Source organism: Hyla sarda, chromosome 1 (genome assembly GCF_029499605.1).
Source record: "Hyla sarda isolate aHylSar1 chromosome 1, aHylSar1.hap1, whole genome shotgun sequence".
NCBI classification, from domain to species: Eukaryota; Metazoa; Chordata; class Amphibia; order Anura; family Hylidae; genus Hyla; species Hyla sarda.
The window spans coordinates 167,061,492-167,072,920 of NC_079189.1; positions in this window are offsets into that span (position 1 = coordinate 167,061,492).

Below are 11,429 nucleotides of genomic sequence, written 5' to 3' on the forward strand. Positions count from 1 at the left end.
CCTCTTCTGAGCATTGTAGTGCACCAGCAGAGCATTTGGCGTCCATGCATGGGGAATTTCCATACTCAGAAGAAATGGGGTTAAACATTTTGGGGGTCATTTTCTCCTATTGCCCCTTGTAAAAATGTAAAATTTAGGGAAAAAACTGCATTTTAGTGAAAATTTTTTTTTTTTCATTTACACATCCGACTTTCACAAAAAGTCATCAAACACCTGTGGGGTGTTAAGGCTCACTGTACCCCTTGTTACGTAAAATAGTATGCCATGTGTTTTTTTTGCTGTTCTGGCACCATAGGGGCTTCCTAAATGTGACATGGCCCCCAAAAACCATTTCAGCTAAATTTGCTTTCCAAAAGCCAAATGTGACTCCTTCTCTTCTGAGCATTGTAGTTTGCCCGCAGAGCATTTTACGTCCTAACATGGGGTATTTATATACTCAGAAGAGATGGGGTTACAAATTTTGGGGGACATTTTCTCCCATTACCCTTTGTAAAAATGATAAATTTGGGGAAAAAGCTGCACTTTTGTGATTTTTTTTTTCATTTACACATCTGACTTTAACGAAAAGTTGTCAAACACCTATGGGGGTTTAAGGCTCACTGGACCCCTTGTTACGTGCATCGAGGGGTTTAGTTTCCAAAATGGTATGCCATGTGGGGGTTTTCTGCTGTTATGGCACATTGGGGCTTCCTAAATGTGACATGCCCCCCCAAAAACCATTTCAGCAAAATTCACTCTCCAAAATCCCATTGTCGCTCCTTCCCTTCTGAGCCCTCTACTGTGCCCGCCGAACACTTGACATCCACATATGAAGTATTTCCTTACTCGAGAGAAATTGGGTTACAAACCTTGGGGGGCTTTTTCTTCTATAACCCCTTGTAAAAAATTTAAAACAGGGTCTAAAAACAAACTGCAAATACTTAAAGGGGTGCAGTTTTTATAATGGGGTCATTTATGGGGTATTTATAATAAGAAGGCCCTTCAAATCCACTTCAAAACTGAACTGGTCCCTGAAAAATTCTGATTTTGAAAATTTTGTGAAAAATTGGAAAATTGCTGCTGAACTTTGAAGCCCTCTGATGTCGTCCAAAAGTAAAAACATGTCAACTTTATGATGAAAATATAAAGTAGACATATTGTATATGTGAATCAAAATATAATTTATTTGGAATGTCTGTTTTCCTTACAAGCAGAGAGCTTCAAAGTTAGAAAAATGCTAAATTTTCAATTTTTTCATAAAATTTTGGAATTTTTCACATAGAAATGATTCAAGTATCGGCGAAAATTTACCACTAACATAAAGTAGAATATGTCATGAAAAAACAATCTCAGAATCAGAATGAAAGGTAAAAGCATCCCAGAGTTATTAATGCTTAAAGTGACAGTAGTCAGATGTTCAAAAAATGGCCGGGTCCTTAAAGGGGTACTCCGGTGGTCAACGTGTTTTTCCGTTTTTGACTTACCCTATTTGTTTTGTTTCATTTCTATTCTTGTTGTTTAGGCAACTCTATTTCCGTTCTTTGTTGTCTTTTTATCCCCCACTTTGTTTTCCTATCTTTGCTTCTATTTCCTGTTTCTTGCTATGCTGAAAACTACAAATCCCAGCATGCCACATGCCTTGCTGGTTTGGGCGGCTCCTTTTTTGTTTTGTTTGTTTGTTCCGCCCTTTACCCACCCTACTATTTTCCCAGGTCGGCCCCCTTATACACAGCACACTAATATAATCAACCCTGGTTGGGAGACAGTGGCATACACACAAAAGGGACTACAATTCCCAGCATTTGTCATTCAGGAGTCTTCAGTCTTTGGTATAACACCAGCATGCTGCCTCTGTAGTCTCCTGGGGGTTGTAGTTCACCACACCTCTAGAGGGCATACACCAGTGTTTCCCAACCAGGGTGCCTCCAGGTGTTGCAAAACTATTACTACCAGCATGCCCGGACAGCCAAAAGCTGTCTGGGCATGCTGGGAGTTGTAGTTTTGATACAGCTGAAGACACCCTAGTTGGGAAACAATGCACATTGTTTGTAATATACTGAATAGGCAAGGCAAGTGTTTCCCAATCAATGTGCCTCCAGCTGTTGCAAAACTACAACTCCCAGCATGCTCAAAGGCTGTCAGGGAATGCTGGGAGTTGTAGTTTTACAACAGCTGGAGGCAAACTGGTTTGGAAACACTGGTGTAACATGATGTGTATGCTTAATAGGCTAGGACAGTGTTTCCCAACCAGTGTGCCTCCAGCTGTGGCAAAACTACAACTCCCAGCATGCCCAAAGTCTGTCCAGGCATACTGGGAGTTGCAGTTTTTCATACAACTGGAGGCAAACTGGTTTGTAAACCCTAGCATACACACACATAACAGGGACTACAACTCCCAGCATGTGTCATTCAGGAGTCTCCCCCCCTCCTTCACACATAGAAATCATCCCCAGTCGGAGATTTATTCCCCTGCAGTCTATACATCCCCAGCCCGTGCACCTTGTTATCCCTTCAAATACATCTTCTCTGTCTTCTTTCAGTGAAGACCTGCGTCCTCACAAGACAAAGCTGGGGGGAGGGGAGAGTAGGGGAAAGCTGTGTAGGAGCTTCTTGCTCTCATGCACACCTGTGTCCTCCAGGAGGGGGAGATGAGGGGGCGTGGCTTATCTCTCTCATGTAGTTCTGAAAGCCATGACATCTTGTCCACAGTCTAATCCTAACCTGTGGACAACAGTCAGAGATTCTACACAGAACTACAGAACTTCCTGGCCCACAAACAGGTAAGAAAAAAAGACACATGCTACACAAACATATAATACATGTCAATTGCAAAAAACATGAAGCAATATAGCAAAAATCTTAACCACCGGAGTACCCCTTTAAGGTATAAATGGGCTGGGTCCTTAAGGGGTTAAAAAAAAATTTAAACACTTTTTAGGGGTAAAATGGGATAAAACTGACAATTTACATTTTTATTGGGGGAAGGGATTTTTCAAATTTATTTTTACATTGAATTTTTTTTAGTTTTTTTTACTTTTATTTTTACACTTTAATAGTCCCCTTAGGGGACTATTTATAGCAATCATTTGATTGCTAATACTGTTCAGTGAGATGCATAGGACATAGCACTGATCAGTGTTATCGGCTATCTTCTGCTCGATCTCAGGCCAGAGCAGAAGACACCGGGAGATGGCCGGAGCCAGACGAGGGGACCTCCGTCCGCCATTACAGATGATCGGAGCATTGCGGCAGCGCTGCGGGTGATCCAATTGTCCACATTAAGTGCCGCACTTCTGCAGATGCTGTCATCTGTATTGATCACGGCATTTGAGGGGTTAATGGCGGACATCCGCGCAATCGTGGATGTCGTCCATTACTGGCGGGTCCCTGGCTCCTATCAGAAGCCGGCACCTGCCGCACATGACCCGAGCATTGTTCCGATGCTCGCGGTTATGTATAGGACGTAAATATACGTCCTGGTGCGTTAAGACCACCTCATCAGGACGTACATTTGCGTCCTGCGTCGTTAAGTGGTTAACTAATCTAATATTGATATTTAAACACACATCACTACACATAAGGCTTTTATCCTAATCCTTTGTGGCCTAGTGGCAAATATTGCCACTATATAGTGATTGAACAATGGAATCATACAATGACAAAATATTACTACTAGCGATGAGCGAACTTCCAGTGATTCGATTCGTTACAAACTTCTCGGCTCGACGTTTGCTGACTTTAGCCTGCATAAATTAGTTCAGCTTTCAGGTGCTCCGGTGGGCTGGAAAAGATAGATAAAGTCCTATGAGATTCTCTCCTAAGACTGTATCCACCTTTTCCAGCCCACCGGAGCACCTGAAAGCTGAACTAATTTATGCAGGCTAAAGTCAGCAAACACCGAGCCGAGAAGTTCGTGATGAATCGAATCACTGGAAGTTCGCTAATCTCTAATTACTACCATACAGTGTTTGAATAACGCTGCTATACCTTGACCAAATATTACCACCAATATTGCCATTCTGTTAGATAATATTATCACCATACAGTGATACCTATAAAAATAAGCAAATATGACCACTATACAGGAATTAAATAATTTCCATATGCAATTAATAATTATTAGCCGTACACAGTGATTGCATAATGCCTCAATACCATGACAGAATATTATCAGTGATTAATTAATGTTGCCATATTATTACCAAATATTACCACCATACAGTGACTGAATAATACCTCTACGCCATGATCAAATATTATAGTTTTACAATGAGAGAATAAGGTCTGTAAACCATGACCAAATATTACAATTATTAAATAATGCTTCTACACTTTGACAATATTACCACCATATACCCATCAGTACTAAATATTACTGCCATTTTGTGGGTATATATCACCACCTTACTGAATTATACTATTATACTGTGACTAATATAGAAATGTCAGATTGCTGCAAAATTTAGCATGCAGTTATCTTTTAAAGAAACAGTATGGTTGGGTAAGCAAATTGCCCACAGCCAGGCCATTCTGACAAAGGTTTTGGGAGCAGTGGTTACGTGAGGGCATACACAAATGTCCCAGATGGCCCAAACAGACCTCCAATAAAGAGGAATGTTTACTCTGCTGACAAGAAGACTACTGAAACAGGTAAGGGGGAGGGATTCAAATATTAAGGAGTAGATCACATTATTTAAACAGCAAATAAAAATTGCAGCAGAGAAAACTATTGCCACAGAAAGTAAAAATAATCGAAAAATATTCTTCACATACACAAGAAGTAATCTGGGTGGAGGAGGAGGAGGAAAATGCCAATCTACTAAATGCTTTCTTCTCTACTGTATTTAGAAAGGAAAAACCTATGTCAAATGACATAATCCAGCAGGAAGTGCAGTGCCACAATAAAAAAAATTGAAACACACAAATTACCAGCCCAGATGGCATCCATCTTAGAGTTTTGCAGGAACTAAGTTTTCCTTATATATACACAAAGATTCTATGACAGGGACTTTTGCTTAGCAAATGTGGCATCGTTAATCAAAAAGGGGTCAAAAAGTGATGCTGGAAACTATAGGCCTGTAAGGTTAACATTTGTTGTGGAAAATTTTTGAGGGTTTTCTGGGGGATGCTATTCTGGAGTATCTTAACTTGTCGGGGACCAAGGATGTACACCCTTGTTCCCCGGTAATTAAGGACCAAGGGCGTACCTGTGCGCCCTTGGCGTTTCCGGTCACCGCCGCACACAGGGTGGTGATCGGAAAGGGATGACTGCTGATATCTATCAGCAGCCATCCCAGGACATCACCTAGGGGGTTCTGAGAACGATCACCATGACTCACTGGTCAATTCTGACCGGCTAATCACAGCTTTTCCGAGCCAATCTGGTCTCTGGTGATCCAATGGGCTGGAAAATCAGGGCGATCGGTGGCCGAGTTGGCAGGCTACAGGCCGGTGAGTGAGGCCCTCTAAATGATGCAAAACTACAACTCCCAGCATGCCCAGACAGCCATTGGTTGTCTGGGCATGCTGGGAGTTGTAGTTTTGCAACATCTGGAGGGCCAAAGTTTAGAGACCACTGTATAGATGTTGTAAAACTACAACTCTCAGCATGCCCAGACAGTCCAGGCTTGCCGGGAGTTGTACTTCTGCAACATCTGGCCCTCAAGATGTTGCAGAACTTCAACTCATGACAAGCATGGACACTCTGGGCATGCTGCGAGTTGTAGTTTTGCAACATCTGGAATGCCACAGTTTGGAGACCACTATACAGTGGTCTCTAAACTTTGGCCTTCAGGATGTTGCAGAACTACAACTCCCAGCATGCCCAGAGTGTCCATGCATGCTGGGAGTTGTAGTTCTGCAACATATGGAGAGCCACAGTTTGGAGACCACTATACATTGGTCTCTAAACTGTGGCCTTCCAGATGTTGCGAAACTACAATTCCCAGCATGCTTAGACAGCCAGGAATGCTGGGAGTTTTAATTCTGTGACATATGGTCCTTCAGATGTTGCCAAACTACAACTCTGTCTGGACAGTCTGGGCATGCTTGGAGTTGTAGTTTTACAACATCTGGAGGGCCACAGTTTGGAGACCACTACAGCGTTCTTCAAACTGTGCTCCTCCAGCTGTTACATAACTACAACTCCCAGCATGCATGGCCTGTCAGCGCATGCTGGGAGTTGTAGTTCTGCAACAGCTGGAGGTTTGCGCCCCTTCCCCCATGTGAATGTACAGGGTACATTCACACGGTTGAGTTTACAGCGAATTTACCGCCTCAAGTTTGAGCTGCAGCTATTTTTCCGCCGCAGCTCAAACTCTCCGAGGGAAACTCACTGTAAACCCAACAATGTGAATGTACCCTAAAAACACTACACTAACACTAAATAAAGAGTAAAACACTACATGTATACACACCTGTACACAATTTATTTATTTATTTTAATCGGGAAAAGGGGGGTGATTCAAAATTTTATTAGGGAAGGGGTTAAATGATCTTTATTAACTTTTTTTTGCAATGTTATAACCCCCATGGGGACTATAACATGCAGTACATTGATTCAATACACTGATCACTGCCATTGCATTCAATGGCAGGGATCAGTGTTGTCGATGGTTGGATTTCAGGCTTGGAGCAAACAATCGCCAATCAGAAGCGCAGGAGGCAGGTAAGGCACCCTTCTGCTGCATCCTAGCTGATCGGGACATCGCGATTTTACCACGATGGTCCCGATCAGCCCGACTGAGCTCCCGGGAAGCTTTTACTTTCACTTTAGATGCTGTGATCAACTTTGATCCCCACGTCTAAAGAGTTAATGCCGGACATCAGGCCGATCGGCGATGTCCGGCATTAGCCACGGGTCCTGGTTGCTTACAGCAACGGGGACCCACCGGGTATGATGCGCGCTCACCTGCTGAGCGCGCGTCATTCCTCGAGAGACGCTTATGGACGTTCATAAATGTCCATATGCGTTAAGGGGTTAAAGTTGGACGTGAAAATGAAAAATATGATTTTTTCACTAAAATGCTGGTGTTACCTCAAATTTTTCATTTTCAAAAGGGGTAATCGATGAAAAAGCCCCCCAAAATTTGTAATCCCATTTCTTCTTAGTATGGAAATACCCCATATGTGGATGTGAAGTGCTCGGCGAGCGAACTACAATGCTCAGAAGAGAAGGAGAAAAGTTTAGTTTTTGGAGAGAGAATTTGGCTGGAACTGAACAGTAGACCCTCCACATGTGACCCCATTTCGGAAACTACACCCCTCACGGAATGTTTAAGGGGTGCAGTGAGCATTTACACCCCACAGGTGTCTGACAGATTTTTTGAACAGTTTTGATCATTTGCAAAGTCTACTGTTCCAAAGATTTGTCAAATGCCAGTGGGGTGTAAATGCTCACTGCACCCCTAATTACATTCCATGAGGGGTGTAGTTTCCAAAATGAGGTCACATGTGGGGGGTCCACTGTTCTGGCATAATGGGGGCTTTGTAAATACACATGGCCCCCGACTTCTATTCCAACCAAATTCTCTCTCAAAAAGCTCAATGGCGCTCCTTCTCTTTTGAGCCCTGTAGTGCACTTTACAGCCACACATGGGGTATTTCCATACTCAGAAGAAATAGAACTACAAATTTTGGGGGACATTTTCTCCTATAACCCCTTTCATCAATCACCTGTGGGATGTTAAGGCTCACTGTACCCCTTGTTACATTCCTTTAGGGTTGTAGTTTCTCAGATAGTGTGCCATGTGATTATTATTTTTTTTTTTTTTGCTTTTCTGGCATCATGGGGGCTTCCTAAATGCCACATGCCCCCCAAAAACCATTTCAGCTAAATTCGCTCTCCAAAAGCCCAATGTCGCACCTTCCCTTCAAAGCCCTCTAGTGCCCACGCAGAGCACATCACATCCACATATGAGGTATTTCCTTACTCGAGATAAATTGGGTTACACATTTTGGGGGCTTTTTCTCCTTTTACCTCTTGTAAAAATGAAAAAAATCGGGCTACAAGAACATGTTAGTGTAAAAAATTGAGATTTAGATTTTTCTCCTCCACTTTGCTGCTATTCCTGTGAAACATCTAAAGGGTTAACAAACTTTCTGAATATCATTTTGAATACTTTGAGGGGGTGCAGTTTTTATAATGGGATCCATTTTGGGGGATTTCTAACATAAAGACCCTCAAATTCACTTCAAGACTGAACTGGTCCCTGAAAAATTCAGATTTAGAAATTTTTGTGAAAAATTTGAAAATTTGCAACTTTATGATGCCAACATAAAGTAGACATATTGTATATGTGAATCAATATATAATTTCTTTGGAATGTCCATTATCCTTACAAGCAGTTCCAAAGTTAGAAGAATGCTACATTTTCTAAATTTTCACAAAATTTAGGAATTTTTCACCAGGAAAAGATGCAAGTATTAACGAAAATTTTGCACTAACATAGAGTATGCATTCTCATTTATATCAGTCAGGTATAAATCATCCTGTAGGTAGGTTCTGGACAGACTGTGATGTTAAAAGACTGGGCCACTTGTTCTCAGCTTTGGGAGATTTTCATTCCTTTGCTTCTCTCCAGTTGTCATTTGACATGCCCCCTTTGTGCTTTTTCTATATTTGTAACTTAGACATGTCCTTTTAGCACTGGGTACTTCCTTACATCTAACACAGTGTTTCTCTAGACTGGAAGATCTCCTTGGGTCTTAGGACTAACAGTGGGGCAGAAAAGTATTTAGTCAGCCACCAATTGTGCAAGTTATCTCACTTAAAAAGATGAAAGAGGCCTGTAATTTTCATCATAGGTATACCTCAACTATGAGAGACATAATAAGAAAAAAAAATCCACAAAATCACATAGATTTTTTAAGAATTTATTTGTAAATTATGGAGGAAAATAAGAACAAAAGTTTATCTCAATGCTTTTTTATATGTAAACAACAAAAAGAAACAGCGATCGGCCACTACCGTGTAGCTGCACGGATGTTCTATAAGCTACCACTTGTAAACAGCAGCAGTCCCTCGATAGCGGTCCCACTTGAAACTGCACAATCTTCCCATGCTACACCTCATAGAATGCTGTGACAGTACATTACTTAGAAGCATAAGAAACGGAGGGAGCACTCACGGTTAGGGAGAGAGGTAAGTGGAAACTTTATTCAGTTACGGTGCAGTCGACAGGCTTCAACCAGCGGGACACCGCGGACCTTCAGACAAACAGGTTATTTGTTTGAAGGTCCGCGCCGTCCCGCTGGTTGAAGCCTGTCGACTGCACCGTAACTGAATAAAGTTTCCACTTACCTCTCTCCCTAACCGTGAGTGCTCCCTCTGTTTCTTATACTTCTAAGTAATGTACTTTTTTTATGTCCTTTGTTGTAACTGACAGTCCAACTGACAGGTCAAACGTTCCTGTAAGTCTTCACAAGGTTTTCACACAATGTTGCTGGTATTTTGGTCCATTCCTCCATGCAGATCTCCTCTAGAGCAGTGATGTTTTGGGACTGTCGCTGGACAACACAGACTTTCAACTCCATCCAAAGGTTTTCTATGGGGTTACGATCTGGAGACTGGTTAGGCCACTCCAAGACTTTGAAATGCTTCTTACGAAGCCTCTCTTTCATTGCCCTGGCGGTGTGTTTGGGATCATTGTCATGCTGAAAGACAGCATGGAAGGAGGTTTTCACTAAAAATCTCACGATACATGGCCCCATTCATTATTTCCTTTAAACAGATTAGTCATCCTGGTCCCTTTGCTGAAAAACAGCCCCAACGCATGATGTTTCCACCCCCGTGCTTCACAGTAGGTATGGTATTCTTTGGATGCAACTCAGCATTCTTTCTCCTCCAAACCCGACAAGTTGAGTTTTTACCAAAAAGTTCTACTTTGGTTTCATCTGACCATGTGACATTCTCCCAATCCTCTTCTGGATCATCCAAATGCTCTCAAGCTAAGTTCAGACGGGCCCTCACATGTACTTTGGTCCCAGCTCTCTGCAGGTCATTCACTAGGTCCCCCCATGTGATTCTGGGATTTTCGCTCACCGTTCTTGTGATCATTTTGACACCACGGGGTGAGATCTTGCTTGGAGCCCCAGATCGAGGGAGATTATCAGTGATTTTGTATGTCTTCCATTTTCTAATACTTGCTCCCACAGTTGATTTCTTCACACCAAGCTGCTTGCCTATTGCAAATTCAGTCTTCCCAGCCTGGTCCAGGTCTACAATTTTGTTTCTGGTGTCCATTGACAGTTCTTTGGTCTTGGCCATAGTGGAGTTTGGAGTGTGACTATTTGAGGTTGTGGACAGGTGTCTTTTATACTGATAACAAGTTCAAACAGGTGCCATTATTACAGGTAACGAATGGAGGACAGAGGAGACTCTTAAAGAAAAGTTACAGGTCTGTGAGAGCCAAAAATCTTGCTTGTTTGTAGGTGACCAAATACTTATTTTACCAAGGAATTTAACAATGAATTCATTAGAAATCCTACAATTTGATTTCCTGTATTCTTTCCCCCCATTCTGTCTCTCATTGTTGAAGTATACACCTATGATGAAAATTACAGGCCTCTCTCATATTTTAAAGTTGGATAACTTGCACAATTGGTTGACTAAATACTTTCTTGCCCCACTGTATGTTAGCCTGTGAAAAATGCAAGCAGCGATCTGATTACTGCTATTGCTATGGGCAACTGGTCAACTTTGACTGGTCAACTTTGACTCTCCACAGGTTTTGATAAATCTCCCCCATTGTGTTGTAATATCCTGGAAATCGACTAATGTTACTGTTCTTTCCCACTCGCTTAATATGATCAGTAAATAAATCCCTCTGTATAAAATACATATCCAGGATATCCTCAGGTAAATTTGATAAGGGGTAGCCTCCTTGAATAGGATGTGCTGGATAGACCCCATTAACCTCAACTACTAGAGTTTGAGTTTATCATTGTGTTATGGGCTTTATCTAAGGGTGGAAGGACAGGGGTACTGTATTTTTGTGGTGTGCGTGTGTGTGCCTGTATTTCTGGCTGTTGATTACTCTTGTGTTGGATCTTTTAACCTAGGAGGTCAACCAATGCCTTTGTACAAACGGCTTGTCATTGCTTTTATTCTATTTCCAACTATTAATTGTTAGATTGCTTTTATTGTTTTATTAACATTATAAATCAAACCTGTGAAAAAAATGTCCTATTCTGCACAGATCACTTTTCAGCATCTTCCTGTCTTCTTTATCATCACAGACAGGATTACAGTAAAAGTTAACACAGATTTATAAAAAGACACCATGTACAAAAGCTGAAGCTCACAGCTTAGCCTCCTGTGTAATGACCTCTGCCCTGGTCACATAACATGCCTCTCCTATTCCTGTCAGCGTCTCACCTCCAGACTATTGTTGGCTATGTCAATGGGACTTGCTGTAAAGAATATCTCCAAAAGCCTGTTAAAAACAGCT